Source organism: Platalea leucorodia (genome assembly GCF_965183815.1).
Source record: "Platalea leucorodia genome assembly, chromosome: 10".
Taxonomy (NCBI): Eukaryota; Metazoa; Chordata; class Aves; order Pelecaniformes; family Threskiornithidae; genus Platalea; species Platalea leucorodia.
Window position 1 is genome coordinate 13,346,886 of NC_138832.1, and position 21,288 is coordinate 13,368,173.

Consider the following 21,288-nt stretch of genomic DNA (forward strand, 5'->3'; position numbering starts at 1 on the left):
TATACTTGCTGAGGAAAGAAACAGCTTTGGGATCAGCAGTGGGACAGTACTGCTGTTCACCGCTGGCATCTGATCTCCAGTAGACTGAGCTGATTCAGTCCTGGAAGGAGAGGTTGTTCCTAATCATTCCCACTCTGCATCTTTCTTACTGAGTTTGTGGAGAAAAGCAGTTGCAAGACTCTGAAAACTCAACCCTTCCCCCCCTCTACCTGTTCCTTGTGCCAGACAAGGGACTTCACATTCCAGCCCACCGAGTGACCATAGCCTACAGCAAGGTGCAGGAAAGGGTGGATGTCATTTAACTTTGTTGTGCTTCAGGATGAAAAAATATGGAAATGAAAACTATCCCCTTTGCTAAGAAGTTCAGAAGCAAATGGTGGGCTGGCACCCTCTGATCTGTACTGCTTCTATCAGTCCTTGCTTTATGTCTGTTAATACACGTAGAGTGTAGAGAAGAGCACCCTGTGTCCCTTCTTGCAGAAGATGTAACTAACAATGTGGTAGAGTTCCATGAAGCATCATCCCGCTGGAAGATGGGATGGGTGAGACTGGGCAGGGTGAAGGTTGCAATGAAAATGCTGAGCTTGTCAGTGCTTGTGGAAGCCCCTAAGTCTGTAGCAGCTTCCATCCACATGCACTCATTATAAAGGTACAGAAGGGTAACTTGGCCTTGCACAGCAAGGTCAACTTTTTCCAAAGGAGCCAGTGACTTTCAGGAAAATCACTGAATTATCGGCCACTTTGGCAATCACTGATGATTGATAATCTCCCTTATAATATTAACAAAAGCCATGAAAATAATAAATTCACAAGTGCAAAACTTTAACCCTAGGGTCATTCTGTCATTCCTGGAGTAATTATGAGAACTTTGTTCTTACCTGATGGAGGTTTTTACATGCCAGACACACAGGCATACACTGCCTTGAATCCAACCATCCCTTTATTTTCCTGCTAGCATTCTCTTCCTTTTTCCTTGATTCCCATTCCTTAGGAGAGCAGAGTGGTCCTCTGAGACCAGGGAAACTCCTGGTTTTCAGATGACAGATGCGTCTAATGCACATCTTTTAATTCACTAATTTATGTCTGTACAGTGCTATGAAAATGTGAATCACTATAGGCCTGTCCTAGTAACACTGAAGTCATGGAAAGTTTTACCTTGACTTGGATGAAGCAGGATCAGGGCTCATAAGAGTAATAAGTATTGTTATTTTTATATCAGTAATGTGTCTTATGCATCTTCCATTAATAGAATCCTAAGCATAAAATAGAGCATCCATCATTCTCAATTGCCCCCAATCTCTGTCTCCCTCTCTCATGCTCATGCATGCACACATTTGGTCCAGGCTTCCCTGGACTCACCAAGGTTTTAGCACAATTGTTAAATCAGACTTAGATTCCCAGCTGCCCTGCAGAATAGTCTCTTGCTGGCTTCCACATTCAAGAGTGACACTGTTGAAAATGGGTTTTCCCAATGTTTTTGCACCTTACGGTCTAGCTGTGTCTGTATAGGAATAAGGGTCTGAAGAGTGAATGGAGCTGGGCTAGGGTTGGATTGGGTAGTTTTGTCTACCTGATATGAGGGAAGTTAAAGCTTGGGCAATGGAGAAAGTTACGCTTTCCAGAGGGATTCTATTTGGAAATGGCTTTTAAATGTTTTAATGGAAGTCATAAATTTGTGCTTTATGACATCAGCAGTATAATGTAGGTGGATATATACATGTCAGAGGACTGCAGTTCCCAGATGGAGGCTGCCTATCAGCAGGTTCAGTTTTTAAGGGGAGTCTAACCAGCTGATTGATGATTAAATAAAATATCTAAGAACTTACCCTTTATATATGTGATTGCACTGTAAAGGGTGGTCAGAACAATAGAAGGGAAAAAAAGATGCAGTTATAAGAAGCCTATTAAGATTGGAGGGAGAACAAATGGCCATGTGGTAAGAAATTATGAAGCTGAGGGAGATGACTCAGGAACTCCAGTGATTTGATAGTTGTAGTAAAAGCCTGACAAATGTGCGGTAGGAGTTAGGCACCTGAGAGCTTTCTTAGCTGGTCCTAAAGACCAGCAGCGGCACACAGATGATGCAAAACCCACCTATGCTCTTTGCTGCTTGGGTGCTGAGCCCCACATGGAGTGGGGTCCTGACCAACCCCATCCAGTGCCCTGCAGGTACAGCCCAGGGCCTCCAGCAGCTGGAGATCAGGCACAGGGGGCTGTGTTTAATATTTGAGGCTTCAATCAGAGATTGAGCCCAGAATTTCATAGTGACAATCCAAAAGCTTTCCAGGGAAAAAAACACTGCTCAGCTGATTTCTTCACCTGCTGGGACTGGGAGCCAGACTCCTTTGCTATTGCCTCAGTTCTCTGTTGGCTGGGTTCTCTTTCTTATCAGGAGTCATCCTAGTTTCTCTCTTTGAATGTTTCTGACCTGGTATTACCAGGTCAGTTTTACTTCATAGAGTCAGTCTTAGTATATCCAGACATCTGGACTATTTGGTCCTACACAATAATCTTTGCCAAAGAGTGTGCAGTCAGGACTTTTCACAGTTCAGGAACTGCCTTATAATTTCTGGTGACAGGGCAGAATGCTGGAGAACAACTGAGTGTCCTGTGAGTCAGATGAGTAACAGAAAATGTGTTCCCGTACAGGGGTGAGGGAAGAATGCTGAAGGCCTTTAGAAATGCCCTCCTCCAGAACAGAGGTGGCACCTCCATTTTCCCCCTCCATAGCCGACTGTGTCCACCCCTAAGAAAGGCAACAAGCCCATGACTCGTTTAGGGGTCCAGTGATCCAGAAAGGAGATAGTAGAGAAAAAAAGGCATTTTAATCACACTCAAGGCTCAGAGGTTTCAAGCCATCATAAGCATGAGGAAAGGCATGAACCTCTCATGCAGTGGGTACAAAGCTCATGTTATTGGAAAGGTGGAGGGAATTTCCACACTGCAGCTTGTGTGCCTGCTGCTGTCCACCTTTTTTTCATGAAGGGGGAGCAGTGGGGAAAGGGGAGGAAAGAGTGTGAGTCCTGTTCCAAAGTGGAGCTTCTTCTGACTTTCTCTGCAGTGCTGCAGGAGGCAATTCTGATTGGGGCTTGGTTTGTTTGCAGCTTGGGGCAGGATTGCTGCTTGCTGGGTCCTGTTTTTTAGCGGAGTGTAAGGGACAGTAAGGCTGCCTGAGGGAGCTGGGCTGGGGGAGAATATTTTGCACCTTTCCCATGCATAACAGCCTAAGACAGGCATGTGGAGGAGGAGAAGGGAGAAGAGAAATAGAAGTGAAATCTCTCTCAGGATATACATGGCCAACGCAACTCTATCGCTTCATTTTCTGATACTGTATAGTGCTGTCACTCAGGGACCTTTAGGAGCTAGGACCTTGGGACTGTAATCCTACCTGTCCCCCTCCTATCCCCCCTTCACCTTGAGTATTAAGAACTGAAGAGAGAATGAGAGAAAGAGCAAAAGAGGAAAATAAGAGCCCTGGTAGCAACCCCCTGCTATTCCATGGGTGAAAGTAAAGCTTTGGTTACTAAGGTAAAAGGAAAATGTATACCTTTATATTCATGTGTTCAAGCATAAACCAGCCCGTAGTGTATATAGGATAAGTTCACAGTGCATGAAACAAACAGGACTGTAGGTCTTAACTGGCATCCAGCTTTCTTGCATGCACATCTGACACCACGCCAGCAGCTTATGTCTTGCAAATAAGTAGGGAACCTGCCAAGGCTTGGCACATCCTCTGTCCAATGGACAGCACATCCACTTCCCAGAAACAGAGCCATGCAGAGAACTGATCTGGCCAGTCTGTTTGACCAGATCTGCTCCAGAGGCTCTGGCAGGAGGAGATAAGGGGTGGGGGAGGGAGTTGGTTTTATTTTCTTTTTTGTGGGGAGGAGGAAGGGGTTTTAAATCTCTGAGCTGTTATCAGGCAGACAAAAAACCTCTGGAGCTGCAGACCAAAGGACAGTGGCTTTAGGGAAGATGATTACTGAAATTCTAATGGAGAGGATGGGATGAGGAAGAGGTTGTTGTTGGGAGAGAGCTGTAACTTCAGAAGCAGAGCAAATAAGAGAGAGGTAGTGCAAATATATGTGCAATAGGTTTGAAGGGACTAGAGCACTGAAAACCAGGGCCCTCCACTGAGTCAGACAGGCTGGGTGCAGCTGCAGGCAGCACTCAAGGAAACCCAGCTATGGCAGCAGTCCCCGGCAGGCAGAGACTGCAGTCTCTGGGAGATGGTGAGGTCAGGAACAGGGAAAATAGAGGGAGACTCACGGTGCTCTGCCATCAGTATGAGCTCAGTCCCCTTAGGCAGGGACAATCATTTGTATCTGGACAATGTTGCAGGAACTGGGCTGGGATGCGCAGGTGAGTGACCGCTGTGCCAAGCTGGGGCAATGGCTGAGCTCTACCCTGGTGTCAGACATCAGAGCCAACTGGGCAAGAAATGCCATGCGGGTTACCAAATGCTTTCTTGGAGATGAGACTGGGCTTACCAAGCAGGGTGGGATGTCTTTACAGTAGACATAGAAATTGGGTCGGGGGCATGGGTTGGGTGAGTGATGTGAAACCTATGTGTTGGAAGCAAGACCTAACGCAGATGCTGGGAGGGAGGGAGGAAGGGTGGGAGGGAGGGAGGGGAGCGGAGACTGGGGAGGAGAAGATGTATATAGTGTTGGGGCTTGGGTTTTATTTTTCATTTGGTTTTTGTTTGGTTTTGTTCTTTTTTTTTGGAAAAAAAAAAAAAAGTTGTTTGATTTCTAATGTCTTGATGTAAACCAAATAAAAATGGTTCTGTACATTCAGAAGTAAAGAACAGCTGAAAGGTGACAAGTGTAATAAAGAAGCACTGTCCTCCAGGCTGATACTATAATGCATTTCCCCAGACTTTTCCCACAGGGGTTGGAGGGCAAACCTGTGCCTGTGCCTGTACCTGCACAGAGGCGCAGCCCGCCGGGATGGTGACCTTAGGGCTGGCTCCCTGATCCACCTCCAAGCGCAGTAAAGAAGAGGTGGGCAGTAGAGGTGGAAGTGATGGTATGTAAGTAACTTTTCAGTGTTTGATCCCACCATCCCTGAGGCCAATGGGAGGAGGCTGTGTATTAGACCCTAATCTCTTGCACACATGGTCTCTTCCTGGAGAGCTAACCTGCACTATGCCTTACTGTATCTTGGGATGTACTGAAGGGGATGAAGATGGTATCAGGTATCACTTGCATAAATGAAGTACTGCAGATGGAGTAAAGGCAGTATGAGCCTGAACTTTCTTTGAGAAGCTGTTGTTGCTGCTGCTGCTTTCCGCCCTGTGACTTAGTCTAGGATGGCAAGTGCTAGGAAATGTCCAGCTGCACAGAAAAGGTACAAAGAAAGCCCTCCATGTGAAAAGATTTATCTTAAGACCCTTTGAAATTCAATAGAACCTTGCCTGTGGTTTCCTGGCTGTTTGTGAAGGATGGGTTTGGAAGAGAGTGCAATGCAGGGACCTTGTGTTAAGCTTAGTTATCTGGTTTAGTGGCCATTGGCCTTGCAGAGACAAATTCTTCAGCAGAAGTACAGAAGGGCAGAAGTACAAATGAGTGGGCTCAAGTGTAGGACATCATTGAATTTGGACTGAGGGACACCTGGTTCCTGTGCAGCTTTCAGTTAGCAGAAATGAGTGACGGGGAATGCCAAGGATAATGATGGTAGTAGGTCTGAGACATATGGGTAACTCTCTGTGTTACAATCCATCTTTGGACTGGGAGGAGTGTCAAGGGTAAAAAGCAATATGAGAAATTGCCTGCCTGTCTTATCTTATGTTTAGTGCTTTGGAAAAGCAGAGGATAGTCTTGCCTCCATGGGGCAGAAGTGTGGCTTCTTTCTGCAACTGGGTCAATGAATATTGTATTGTTTGTGTTACTGCAGTGAGGCTAAAAGAGAAAAACTTTACGTGGAAGGCAGACCAGAGGGAAGTCTCAATCCTGTTAGGAAAGGCCATTCTTCAGCAGTAAGGCTTCTCTCCACTGCAGCTGCCACTCCAGTTAGAGTGCATCAGTATGGTGCAGCCACACAGTCCTGACTCAGCCATTTCTGCTGATGAGCAGGACAAGCAGGACTGGTGGGTAAGCAAGTTTTGCAGAGACAAAACAAGGACGAGTTGTGTGAACATGAGCTCCTGCACCCCATTGTGCCCTAGACTAGAAAACCCTAGAACAAAATGCGGTCCCTTACTCCAAGAAGCTTATGCTGTCATCATCCCACTCTGGAGACAATGGACCCAAACCATCCCAAACCTCCTGTTCTCTGCTCCATGCTGTGGGGCTGCCTGCTCCCATCTAAGATAGCCAGAACTTGCCTGTGCCACAGGCAAAAAGCACTTACAGAGTAATGTTGAATATGTGTATGACATATTACAAGTGGGGAGATGAGAGGTGGTAGACCCATTTATGATACAGGGATGCATGTTTTATCATTTGCACAGGCTGAGCTTGGCATTTGTACCAGCAGACTTTTCCCCCAGAAAGGATGAGATAGCACAGTGGTGAGTAACATTATTTTCTTGAAGAGGGTGGTAATTTCTCCTCCAGTATGTGTTTTAAACAGTAGATCAGTATTGGTTTGCCTTCTGAAAGACTAATGCCTTCCAGGTCCCAGTGCTATGCCAGCTGAATGTCGTGAGGCAGCTCCAGGGTTAATCGCCATATTCAGTTAGATGCTGGGTCCAGGTCTTATTTGGGGACCTTGCTGGGCATCCAGTAGACAGGGTGTCTGGGCAGGATGGTCAAAGATCTTGTCCCTGACTTTCCTACCCATCTGGACATGTCTTTCACCACAGTGTGCTTTACTGAGTATGCCGTTATGTGGCTCACGCTGCCCAGCTGCACAGATAGCCTTGGTGCTGCTGAGCCTCGTGGGGAGGGCTTGGGGGCCAACAGGCTGGGAGAAGTCAGGCCAGCAAGGAAGGAAACCATGATTGCCTTTGTTGTGATGCCGATGCCTCTTGGGGACTGAGACAAGGGTCAATGGCCTGTTTATCAGCATCAGGAACGTCCTGTCTCAGGTTAGCAGACGCATTTCTCTGTGTGGCTGATCTCAACTTTCCTCTGCAGAGAAAGGAACTGGCACTGCATCTTTCCTGACAAATGCTCTGCCCCACACTGGGACAGACTTGCTTGACCCCACTCAGTCCTTGAGCAGGTCCTCTTTATTTTTACCTGTAGGGGATGGTGCATTTTGTTGATCTCTTCTTTCTCATCACCATCCCCTGACTGAGCCCAGGGCCATGGAGCCTGTGCTGCTGCAGCACCAAGCCTTGCCGAGGCAATGGCCATTCCTGACAAGACCAGAGGGTCTCAGTGGTGAGTGCAGGAGGCGAGCAGGTAACTCCTCACTGCAGCAGTGGCTGTTGCACAATATCATGACATGTCAGGTGGGAGGCCAAAGAGGAGGCACACCTCGTGAGAGAGCTGGTGCTTCCATAGCTGGCAATGCTTAACCTTGTTTCTCCAGAGACAGTGGCCCACAGGACCTGAAGTTCTGGGGGCCACTGTGCCACCTGCCTCAGGGACATCTGGGGACCCATCAGGGATGTTTTGAACAGGAATATATCTTTTGCTAGTGCAGCTTCCAGGCTGTTGTTAGAGATCTCACCAGCCTCGTGCTCCATGAGTTTGGAGGCAGAGAGAAGGGAGATGCATCCCAGAGCCTCTCACAGAGACTGGGCAGAAATCCCTGAGTTTCAGCCCCTGCCAAGGTGAGGTGATGATGAAGAAAGAGGTTAGCAAGGGAGGTGAGGTTGCCCCAACCTTCTCCTCTTCCATTTCAGTCGCACTGAAGCAAGAAGGGGATGGGCAAAGCAGAGAAACGCGGTGGGATTAAACCAACACAATGCCCCAGTCCAGCAAAACCTCATCCCTTGCTGAACTCTGAGCACAGGAGCAGTCCTGATGACTGTGCATCTGCTTAAAATCGTGCCTGAATCTGACAGCTTCACTGGGTTGGGGCCAATATGCTTGGCAGACCAAAAGGGAAGATTCTTAGTGAGTAACCCCCTAGAAAGGCTCAGCAGTTGTCATGGAGAAGAGTTTCTAACATCTGGTAAGATGAATAGCTAGGTGCTGGAGAATAAAACAGAAAAACTGAGAATAAACCCCTCAAGAGTTACCTAGAAAAATCCCATCCATTGGCACATGACCCTGGTGGCAGGGCCATTGTCCAGTCTGCGGTATTTTTCTTTCCATTGCCTGGCATGTCATAATATGGTGTCTTTGTGTGAAATCACGTCCCCTTTCAGAAGGGAAACTGGTTTCTGAAGGACAAATGCCCACTCATGATGTGCTCACCACAGGGATGTTATGCCAAGAGGTACGAAAGCAAACAAGATTAGACCTCTAAGGCTGGGGCATCCTTCCCAGGAAAATCTAGACCATTTATGACGATGTATCATCTTCTTAAACTGCACTCATCCATCTTCCTCTCAAAGACAAAGAAGCAGCAATGTCTTCTCTAACTGGGGACATCTTATGTGGCCTGAAATTCAGACAAACACTAACTGAACAACAATGACAACAAGACAGGGAGATCAATGGCAATGTCAATGTATACTATCAAAGGGACTACTGTGAACCATCTTAACATACTCTGAGTGGCTGCGATGCATCCTGTACAGCGTTACAAAAAAAAAAGAAACAAAAAACAACAAAAAAAACAGAACAAAATACCCATTTTTATGATCTTTAATTTGCATTTTCTGCATGAAATAAGACCCTGATCCTTGTCTTTTTTCACAAAAGCAGATTCTGCTTTAACTAATGTAAAAAAAAAGGAAAGAAAAATAATGTTTCTAGCAAAGTGATTTAGATGTAGAAATTTTTGTAAAAAAAAAAAGGGAAAAAGAAAAAAAAGGGAAAAACAACAAAGAAATAAAATAAAATTACCTAAAGAGCCATCTTTGTCTACTCTAGAGGTGAGAAGGTGTGATTGGTGGGTGGCACTTTCTGCTCTCAGAGCCATCCTGTGTCAGTTGGAGAGGTGCTGGAGCACACGCCATGCCACGGGAGGGCTCCCAGGAAGGGTGTGCTCACCAATTACTGCCGGGTGCTTTCAAAAACTGTCTCATTCATCTTCTTTTAGGGAGAGTGGGCAGGAGGGCAGGGGGAAGGGTGGGAAGGGGCAAGGAGAGTTGCCTTGATTTTATTTTGGGGTTTTGTTTGCGGTATTTCTTTTTCCTGCAGTGACAGTTTTTGAAAGGTGATGATGAACAAAAGTAAAAACAAACTTGAAAATAGTTTACAATTTTGTACAAACCATTATAAATACTAACAACAAATGTTTTTAAAAATGGTCCATACCAGTGCCAAAATAATGTAATGTGAACATTAACTTCTTCTCTTTTTTTTTTTTTTGAAAAAAAGTGTTAAAACACAAAAAATATTTCTTTTTTAAGAAATGCTGTATGTGAACATAAATGTACTTGAACACTGTTAATTATTAATTGGTTAGGAATCTTTCCTGGGCTTTTTGGATTTGCTTTTTTTTTCCTACCCAGAACAAAAGTAACACTTATAAAATACAGCCTTTAAAGGAGAAACAGTCAACTTTTTCTCTGCTGGTATATGTTTCCATTTTCAAGGCACTGTCTTTAGGCCAAATTTGTATTACTGGCCTCTGAAAAGCAAATCAACCTTACCATCCAGAGGACTGAAACTTGTCCTTAACTTAAACATAACTGTAGTGATGCCATTTGAAATGTGTGTCCAAAGGACTTTGCTAAGGCTTAAGCAAAGTTTTCTGCATGTCCAAGTGTTCTGCTGGGTTGAACCAAGAGCTGGGATACACACAAGCTCTATGACACTGCTGAGAGCAGAGGGGAAAATTAGAATAAATCTCCAGTCTTATTTTTCCACCATAAGGTGAGTGACTGACTTACCCTAACTTTCAGGAACAAAGATCAGAAATTGCATTTTCAAAGGCTTTTGAGTCCTATTTCCACAAGCAAATAAAGTACTCAAGCACTTCTAGACTTTGCCATGCTAACCAAAAGTGGATTAGACAGGACCATTTTCAGAAATGACTGATGCACTTAGAGTAAGGCATTGAGGTATTTCATGTTAATAGGCTGAGTCTTAAGCTCCCGAATTTCTTTTTAGAAGTTTAAAAGGCTTAGCCTTTTGAGGTCATCTAGAAGTTTTTTGGATGTGCAATTAAGGCTGTCTGGACAGTCATTGCAGAGTGGGCGAGCGTGTTGAGTGGCTGGGGTGCTGCAACACGTCAGCATCACTAAGCGCAGGGCTGTTGGGGACAGAGTGGGATGCTGTTAGGGAGGTGGGACACATGGTCAGCTGTGACCGCAGGTAAAAGGAGGGAGCTGGCTTTGAACCCCCACTTCCTGTGGTGCAAAGAGATGCTACCACCCCAAAGTCTCTCACCACAGCTTCACTGGGTGCCTATGCTCCATCCAGGCTGCGTTCTTCACAGCTTGGTCTGCTCCACACCTCTGTGGTTTTATGCTGTAAGCATACATCTAAGGATTAAAAATACAGGGAAAGTGAGTAGTGCAGGGATACTGGTGGGATAATGGAAGTTTGCTTGCCACTGATGGAACCATACTTGCATCCCTGAAGCAGAGAGTTGCTGTGTCCCCCACACTCCGGCAGGAAAATAGGAAAATTTACACTGCCTGATATGCTCCAGCTGGGCATTCAGGTATCTGTATCTCTTCTCAGCTGGGAACTACTGCCAGTGGGATCAGTGTGGGTGCTACGATGAAAAGTCAGGAAAAAAATCATGCTAGGAACTGCATTCAGCATTCAACATGTGAAATCCAGTCCTTATTCCCCTCTCCAACACCAACCGAAGCCACCACCCATTCAGCAAACTGACTGTATGATATTCGGCAGGTGATGGGGAGGAAGGTTTCTTTTTTGCCTTTGGATTTTTTTTCACTGAAGTCTATATATAAAATGAAACCAATACCTTGCTTTCTTCAAATATGACAATTCAACTTTTAGTTCTCCTTACCAGCCATTAGGACAGTTCTTGTCTTTAAAAGCTCCAAAGCCCTGCTGAACTAACAGGCTGCCCTTTCCTGGCACAACCGCAGCAGTGGGAAGGCCCTGGGAGCATTGTGGCCCTCTCCTCTTGGATTTCCTTCCCACTGACCCCATATTTGCTTAAAGCTGAAGCTTTTCGAAACCTAACGCATGAGCCAGACGTTGGTCCTCAGTCTTGGATGTCCAAACTCTTGAGGGTCTCAGCCTCACCAAAATCATAGATGAAAGCTAAAGAGGCTTTGCATCCCCAACAGAAACAGTAGAAGCCAATTATCTGGTAGCTTTAAAAGAGAAATAGCAAGTGGATAGTGTCTTCTGTGTTTATGCTTAAATAATGGGAGAATAGGGCAGAGGACAGCAGCACAACGGAAATATTTTCAAGCTGTGATGGTGAGTTACAGTTCTTGCTAACCTGCCACTTCGGAGAGCTTCTGTGATGCTCTTTTTCCTCATGCCTTCATTTATTAAAGACATAACTGTGTGTATGTTTAGCTGCTGGAAGAATGCCTCATCTTGCTGTCTCATTTAATTTAAAATGAGATTTTAGCCCTGTTAATCTCACCTTACCTTCCTGTTCTCTTCTGTTTAATCTATTGTCCCCTGGGTTTCCATGGCAAGATCTCATACTGCAACAGGGAAAAAGCTTTAACGATTTCTTCTTAGTTCTAGTTCAGGACAAGGTGCTAATAACCGCTTCACATCCATAGGCAGTCTTCAGGGTTCACACCTGCCCAAGATAACTACCCTCTGTCCTTTTATGAAGAGTATTTTGTCTAGATTAGAATTTCAGCTATTTTGCTATATTAATCCCTATCCTTAGCATGCGGCACCAGTAGATACCCAAATATCCTGGAAGCCCAAGTAGGGTAGGTCTACACTGTTTGCAGCCACAAACACCCCATTAAATTCAATACCTGCCCACCTCTGTTATGGGGTACTGAAAGGATTTTTTGTTAATAACAGCAGGGATAATGTTATCATTAATGGTGCTAGTAAACATTGATTTCAAAGGCCCTTAAGTGATTAAAGCATCCAAGTTCCTCTGACTTTTCAATGGCTTGGGCATTTAAGTTGCATAATAGTAATATCCAAAGTGATATGCAAAGTTTGTAAAAACATTAATAGCATGTTCAGGTTGATTTATTCTGGAAATTCTCTTGCTGTTGGAAAGAAGAAATTCTCAAAATCAGTTTGTATAACGGCATGCAAGAACATCAATACACTCCCTCTTAACTCTATTTGCAGGAAATACCACTGCAGATCAACCTCCAAAAGTTTGGAAGGCAGAGTTTAGTGCATTGCTCTGCCAACTATCATGCATTAAAGTGAATATATAGCGTCTTTTAAATTTGAGAAAGAACAGAGATTCTAAAAAAAGAGTTGCTTTGGAAATTTCAAACTAATGTCTTTAATGCATGTGAAATCTTCAGTGTCAAAAAGGTTTCATTTTTTGTTGATATATCTTTGGAGCATTTCGTGTCCAAGAATAAATTATGTTTTGACCTGTATCAACACAAATTTCATTGACTAATTTCAGGCAGGCAGAGGCAGAAGGAGGGAAATTCAGAAAAAGAAAAACTGAGAGCAAAACGGATACTAAAACTTAAATGAAATAAAGTATTTTATTTCAAAGCAGCTGAAAAGCATTTCATTCGAATCACCGTGATTTCACTTTTTTTTTTTACAGTTTTTGAAAAAATGCAGATTTTTGAAGGAAAAAATATGAACAACAAACATTTTCCAGCCAGTTGTCTTGTGAATTCTCATCTAATAGACCCTGTGCTGAAAAGCCCTCTGCCTGGAGAGTAGAAGGAGCCGAGCCGACTCAGCTGCAACCCGAACACGTGGTTTGAGGGAGCCTAGACATTTTGTGCTTGCTGTTTAGATCATGTGGCTTTCCCCCAGACAATATACTTCTCCAAATGAGGGTGACGCTGAAGCAGCTGTCTAAATCGGGCACTGTGTCAACATTTTAAATATTAACTGTTCCATGTGTTCTCACCAGCCCGTGGGAAATGCAATATCAGCCAGAGGATTCAACCTTGAATCCCGCTCATGGACTTTTCCCCCCAAATAGATCTGTTCAGTCACGAAAATCCTGGAGATGATAGTCCACATTGCCTTCCAACAGCCAGCTCTGTCACTCTGTTTCTTACACTAAAAGGGCTATGCAGGAAGACAGGGCTTTTCCATGACTGCAGGGTCTGTTTGGGTAGGCTGCTGCAAACACAAGGCAAAAGTAACTCAACATCACAGGACATGGCTGCTGAAGGGATGAAGGCTCTTTTTCCATGAAACTGAGGACCTATTACCTCCAAAACAGGTAGGTTTGAGGCCTTTGGCAACTTGGCCAAAAAAAACAAACCGTAAAACCTGCTTCCTACAAACCATCAGGAATGTAGTGTGCTTGGGGTCAAACAACCCAGCAACAGATATTTCTGACCAGCATCATGTCAGGGTCTGCACTAGCTTTGGTTGATGGGTTCACTTAAGTTTTGACATCATACTAAGCACAGTGCAGGAGGCTGGCCTTGCAATAATGCAGGCACAAATTATGATAGCAAGGTCTATAGCTGGAAAAATAGTCTCCAGAGGACTTCCTGGTTAAAAATGTCATTTATATAAGCTGTTATGGACAGTCATTTTGTATGATCATCTCAGTTTTAGGACTGAAAATTCGCCTCTGATATCATGTATGTTAAACATCACTCTCATTTGTGTTGTGTATTTACAGGTCAGGTCCTAAATCAGGATTTAGAAGAACTCACTAAAGCCCATTACACTGTGTCAAGCAAGGGTCTGACTTCAGCCTGTATCCACTATATGAAAAAAAATCTACCCATCCCTTTCCCCTGTAATTGCACTCGTGTGACAACAGAAGAGTTCAGCTTTAGCACTCACACCACTCTCTTAGGAGATGTTGTCAGGTAAACATGCAAGACCAATTAGAAAGTATAGGTCATTGAAATAAGAAGCAGTATCGCCAGATATGGCAGATACAAAGCTGTGTTCTTCATGTTCCATGTCTAAAAGCTCTGCTGTACAAGCCCTCAGGAAAGAACTCTCCCCATGCAGAAAAAGCCAGCATTTTGGTGGCATGATACAGAGCTCACAGCGGTACTGTGTTGAGATGGCCCATCTACCATGTACCCGATTCCACAGGGTAGATCCATCCTCACCCACCCACATCCTCACACTGTATATTCTTTCACTCTGTGGGTTTATTGGTGAATGATGAGTACATTTTCAACTGGATTCATGTTTCATTTGCTATGTGGAGATGCACCCTCCTCAGGGAGCTGTGAAGATCACAACAGGAGCTGCTGCCCAGTTTGTTAAAATATTGAGTTTAAAGATGGGTGCTGCAGGTACAGATGGAGCCTCTTTTTAGGGGAGGGGCAGAAAGTCAGCACTCTGCTGAGCACCACCGGTTGCACTCCTGCTGGAGCAGGAACCACTGCAGCATCTTGGTTCTGCAGCTGGACATCATCGTCATCTGACAAAGACATCCTTCCCCTGCCGTGCACCTGCAGGCAGAGCTTCTGGCAAGCTGGTTCTTCTGCTTAACATTGGATGACTGAGGATACACAAATACTATTACTATTTCATATTTCTATTTCTAGCCTCTGTTCCTTTTCCCAAAGGCAAGCTCTTTTTTTTTTTCCTAAAGTTTGAGCAAAATCCATTCTGCCATTTTGAAGTCAGATGGGTGAAAATGAGCCAACTTTAAATCAGAGTTGCCAACTGGTTTAATTTAATTTGGTGAATTAATCATGAGCCTAGTTCTAAGTCCTTCTTCAAAAAAGCAACAACATGTTCTTCGATTCATGGGAATACATCCAGGGCTGTGTTTGCATTTAAAAACAAAAAGTAAGTTTCTGTCATGGAGACAAGCTCTCATAAATGTGACTACTGGAGCCTATTATCAGAAGATAAATTAAAGGAATCTGCCATTAAATGTTTATTAATCAGGTAATAGGTTTCAAGTCAAAATCAAGATTTTTGGAGAAGTGAAAAAGTAAATAATGATTATTGAATATTTGTGTCTAATGGTATTTCTGTACCTGGTCCAAAATCTCCTGAGCTCCCTTCCCCTGCAACATACATATACATATACACCACCCACACCTCCACAGAAGAATTTAACTTTCTCATCTGGGACTCTCTTGCAACAGTGCTTCTGATCAGCTTTGCTGGACAAAGAAATAACCATAATTTATTCAGTGGAAGCAAGGGTGGCATGCTTGCTCATGCCTGCTCATTTTTACATTTTTGTTGAATAAAGTTTCCACCTGGCTTCATATTATGAAACAGCAATGATGAGTCACACTACAGGAACATGTGAATGCCCCAGGAGGTAAGGGCAGAGCAAGAGGAAGCAAGAGGGAGCACCCAAGAATGGTATAAACAAGAAAAACAGAAACGTAGAGTACAGGTCTCCAGATGCCCTGGTGCGGTACCTTATCCACTGGAGCATGGCAGAATCAGAGAACATTTGTGGTCTTGATGGGGAATTTACAAGGATTCCTGCTGCAGAGAAGAGCTTGCTCCTCCCCTCCAGTGATGGTTCAGAAAGAGCAGACAGGACTGTCATGCCAATCAGCTGATGTTATTTACTGGTAGAGCTGTCCAGCTGAAGTGGGGGGAAGCATTGCACTGTTGTTGGAGGCAAGATAAGGTATCTGCTGTGCAATTTAGGGAGAAGCTCCTACAACCTATTATGACAACGTGAGTGCTGCACTGGTGGAAGCTGTTGTGCACCCTGGGTCACCCTAATTGCATGAAAAGGTTGTCCACAGAAGGGTGTCAAGAAGGATAAAACAAAAGAGGATGTTCTACCCATCTTCTCACCACCCTACATATTCGCACACATATTGACCTACTTGCCACTATGCATAGTTCCTAGACAAAGTCATGTTGAGGTAGCGGGATAGTGAAAAGCATCTTCTTCACAGACCTTAGAGGTGAGCGGACAGTGTTTTACAGAAGAGAATCCTTTCCCTGAAAGTGTCTTCAGATCACCACTTTATCATTCCTTATGGCAGGGAGGGGGTTGATGTGTAGACAGGCAAAAGGAAGATGAAACTGCTCACCACCGAGGGAGTCTTTTGCAATTTACCCTCAAATATGTGCTTAGTAACTTTTCTTAAAGAAGGTCATTCACAGGAAATTCCTCTTCCATATGCAGCACTCTGGAGCTTGCTAGATGCTCCTATATGGCTTGTAAATCATAGAGGCAGCTGTTACCATCAGCATTTTCCTTCTCCCTTGAAGTACTAGCAGTCGCAGCAGCTGCTGAGTCTGAAGTTAATTTCACAAATTAACCTGAGAGTACCTCACAGTCTCAGGACAGCAACCCTACCTGCTCCATGCGTCTTCCTGGGAGGGACAAAGCTTGCAGCCTCAGCACTTCTGGAAGCTTTCCAGGGGGAGGGGAAGATCTTAGGATGGGGGGAATATCTGCTGGTTAAGTGTTTCAGCCAGAAGGCAAATGGAGAAGACAGGATGCATTATACGAAGGCAAAACACAGAGCAGAAATAAAAATGAGAGAGGAGAAAGGCTCCTAAGAGTATGAATGAAACAAAGAAGGAGATGCGTAGTTGTCAGTTATACTTAGAAAAGAAAGAAATAAGGAGTAAGACTGGGGCTGGAAGAACTTGGTACCAGTGACAGCTAACCAGGTCACAGGGGCCGGATTGCCTTGGCAGGTTGAATACTTTTGTTTTATTTAACATGCTGTGAATTTTTCAATACCATGGTGGACTCACACACATACACACCAAGTTTGCCGATGGAGATTTGTCTTTGTTCTCTTTTGCGTCTCTGGGGTGTGGAAGCTTCTTGTGAACCCAGTCCTACATCTCCCCATTTCAACTGTAGGGACTAAGCCACGCGGCTCACTATTGTGATTTACCTTTTCTCCACTCCTTTTACCAACACACCTTCATTCCCACCAGACCTTGGCTTAGGGAACATTAACGACAAAGAGAGAAAGGAAGAAAGGTGGCTTTTCTGTCTTTCCTTGGCAGGTATTTGAAGCTGCTGTGCTACCCCAGTGAGCTGCAGAAGGTGCAGGGCCTCCCTCCTGCAGCAGGCTGTGTGCCAGGGGCCAGCAGGCAAACCCACTAAAGCAAACCTGAGTCATGCCATTTACTATCCCATATCAGGGCCCTGCCTGCACTAACAGGCTTTAATTAGCCTGAACAACCTCACCTGGGACCTAGTCCTGGTATAAGCTGTGCTGCTTGCAGGTCTGTGCTCGGTTCTGTCCTGGCTTGTTGGTGAGATTGGCATTGGATTTGCCTCTATACCTCATGTTTGTCTCACAGTTATTCAGCTGTTAATTGATCTCATAGCCATCCCTGTTCTCCTTGGGTACTGTGGGACTGTGATTGCCATTGTCACAACTCATAGAGCAGCTCTGCTCTTGCTGCTTCCCATCATCACAGAAGATCTAGTGGCATTTGGCAGCAGAACTGCTGGGACAACTCCTCACTTTAAAAAGGTAAAATCTGAGACAGCCAAAATACATCTGATGAAAGCCCTGCCCTTTAAGGCTGGGATACAAGAGGCCCTGAGCTCTAGGAGAAGGAGTAGGGTGGCAGAAGTTCTCTAAGGAAGTCTTGAAGTGTTCAAGGGACTTCCTGGGGTGTGTTAAATGTCCTCCATGGTGTCCAGTACTTCAGAGTTCTGATTTGCACAGGGTGTTTGTTGATATTGAAACTGTTAAAATCCATTGTCTTCTTGCTCTTGAAGTGGTGGAAAATGTGAAGGCAGTGGACATTGTTAAATGCCATGCATAACTTCTGCAGGCACTGCACCTGTATGGTCAGGGCCTTGAATGGCAGGCAAATGCACTTGCTAATGTAGACAAATGCATGGTGAGCTCCAGTAATTGATTTGGGTTTCTGTCCCTAGAAACACAGCTAGTGTTAAAATCCATTACCTACATGGGGTTTGTATTTCTCCTTTAAGGCTGATTAATTAAATGATTTATTTTTGTAAGTATGTAGCAAGAGGGAAGGAAGGTGGCTGAGAGAGACTGGAGCAAACAGAGCAGGCTCCCTTTGATCACTGAAGGATGCCTGATTTCCTCACCCCAGCCCTGCTCTCAGGGGAGTCCTGTCCTCCTGTCTAACTGGGACGTGAGGGACCAATATTGCCAAGTGTCTGGGTTGCTCCTCAGTTCTTTGTAGACCAAATAGCTCTTTTCGGGGACCTTGGCAGGAAGGCTTGAGGAGTTGTCTCCTGAATGTGGTTACTTTGTAGGGTGCGTCATGGAAGCCTGCATGACTTGCTGGTCTGGGTCCAGCTGGTCTGTGGAGTGAGAAGTCTGGGTAGTAAATGCGGCCTTTTCCTGAGCATCTTGGGATTTACCCTGCTAAGTCTCTCACTCCACTTAGTGGGGACGGGGCATGTGTGCAGGTGCTTTTCTTTTCTCTTTGGTCAGCAAGCTCTTTTGGTGAGGATGTTTTCTATATGGTGCATGGGTCGATCTCATGATATTCCCTCAGGTGACGAATTTCCCTGAACACACAGCAAAAAAAGGCCTTAAAGGCAGCCAATGGAATAGCAGAGGGGGTATTGAGCCTGCCTACTTCCTACGATTTTCTGATCTTTTCCTAGGTGCAAGGTCAAACCTACTCTCTACCTGCTGTTGGAGAACATGCTCTGGAGATGCAGTCCATGGCCTCTACCTCCTGTGACAGTGAACATTTTGTTAATCATGTAAACTGGAAAGCTATCAAAATGGGAAGGGTGGAGCAGCCTGGTATGCCCTCCCCACCCCAGAGATGTGGGACCTGCTGCTTCAAACTCCTTTGGACAGGGAGGGAGCTGACTCTGCCCACATCCTGACTGTAACAACTGAGCCTATGTTGGGATCAGGATTTTTCCTCCTGCCCCAGTTCTATGAGACTACTTAGTTTCTTTATTATTTCTTTTCTTCCTATGGGGCTAAGAAAAAGAATTATGCCTTTTGTATGAAATGTCTGATTCAGTCTAAAGCCATACACTCTTCATCTCCCACCCTTCTGTGAGAATTTCTTCTTTGACTAACAAAAAATTGTTTATTTGTGTGAGCACAGCCCTACTTACAGGGGGAAATGAAAGTTCAGCATTGTCCACAGTTTTGGGCTTTGATATTCTTGAACACAATGTACTAAAGAGTCCAAGCCATCCCTTCTGCAGAAAGGGGACATGTTTGAAGTGTGTTTGACTATGCAAGGCCTAGTCCTGGGTGCGGTTGAGCACCTGCAGAGTTGAAAGTGGCAGAGCTGATGCGACGCTGCATCCCTTGTCCTGTGGAGTGGTGATGACCAGGAACCTACTTTTCCCTTGCTCATTGGTGTGAGCCGTGCTGCACCAGCCCTTCTGTACCCAGCTGCAGGACCCGAGAGAGATGTGTGCTAGAGGAGAGCTGAGCCCTCACATCTACTTACACTTTTGCTTCCAAGAATTGCTCTTAGGTAAAGAACACTTTGATTAAAAGAACTAATTTACAAAGCAACAATAAGCGAAGAAAACCCTTCTGTGAGCTCTGTACAACAGTCGCAGCACCTCATTGTTTCTAAGCTCAAAAGACCAACTTGACATTTCATGCTGGCTCCTGTGCTGAAGCAATAGGAATAAAATGGGGACCAGAGAGGTCATGCAAACTTTCAGTCCTCTAGGTTCCTCAACAACCGGCTCCACCTGAGCAGGGCCATGGTTACCCTAGAACAACATTTTGTCATGAAGCAGCAGGGTCTCAGTCATTCTGCCCTTCAGATTCCACTTCAGAGGGAGTTTTCTACGTAATGTCAGATTAGATTTACACCTCCTATCTGCTCCTCTACTGTCTTCTTTAACAAATATGTTACAGGGCTCTGTACTAGTCTCACACAGTTTTCCTAGTTCTTTTTCTTCTCGATGTCTGTCCCAGCTTCTTCAGTCAGGATCTTCAAAAAGAATTGCCAATACCACAATTGAAGGTCCACATCTTGATCCTGCTCTGATATGTGACGCCCCCTGGCATCTTTGGGATCTTATGCAAGGACAGTAATGCAAAGAGTCTGACCCAGCGTGTGCAGCTCCAGTCTTGGGTTCCTCTTCACATGTCCCCTTTTGCACTGTTCTGGTATATATGCAATCCCCTGCTGCATGTCCTTCCACACACACTGTTGTTTTGGTGATATTGATTCAACTGGTGACAAACATCGTTTTTGGTCTCCACCTGATTTTACCTTAGGTGTCTGTGGCTGGAAGGAGAGCACATCAGGTTCAAATAGAGTCCCTGTGGTTAAAGGGGTAACTGGTGGCACTGTGCTGTGTAGGGGGTGGGAAGAGTGGACTGACCCTCTCAGAAGACCCAACACTGTAACTAGGCTGAATACTGGAAAGAGGAGACCCTTTTGGGGAAGACTGTGGAAAGGCTGCTTCTTAAGAATCATATCTATTGGTGTACGTAGCTACACACATTCTGATCTGGAGCTAATTTCCCAGGAAGTCTGAATCATAGAATCACAGAATACCAGGTTGGAAGGGACTTCAAGGATCATCTGGTCCAACGTTTCTTGGCAAAATCACGGTCTAGACAAGATGGCCAAGCACCCTATCCAGCTGAATCTTAAAAGTGTCCAATGTTGGGGAGTCCACCACTTCCCTAGGGAGATTATTCCAATGGCTGATTGTTCTCATTGTGAAAAATGTTCCTCTTGTATCCAATCAGAATGTTCCCAGGAGTAACTTGTACCCATTACCCCTCATCTTTTCCAATGTGACTCCTTGTAAAAAGGGAGTCTCCATCTTCTTTGTAGCCACCCTTTAAATACTGGAACGTGGTGGTACTGGAACACAGTGGTAAGGTCTCCCCTAAGCCTTCTTTTCTCAAGGCTGAACAAACCCAGTTCTCTCAGCATTTCCTCATATGGCAGGCTTCCCAGTCCTTTAATCATCTTTGTGGCCCTTCTCTGGACCCTGTCCAGCCTGTCCACATCTTTTTTGTACAGCGGGGACCAAAACTGAACACAGTATTCCAGGTGTGGCCTGACAAGCGCTGAGTAAAGTGGGATAATGACTTCTCTATCTCTGCTGATGATGCCCTTGTTGATGCAACCCAGCATCATGTTGGCTTGCTTTGCCACAGCAGCAACTGTTCACTCATATTGAGCTTCCTGTCCACCAGGACCCCCAGGTCCCTTTCCATAGAGCTGCTTTCTAGCCAGGTGGATCCCAGCCTGAGGTGCATGCCTGGGTTATGTTTTCCCAGGTGCAAGACCTTAC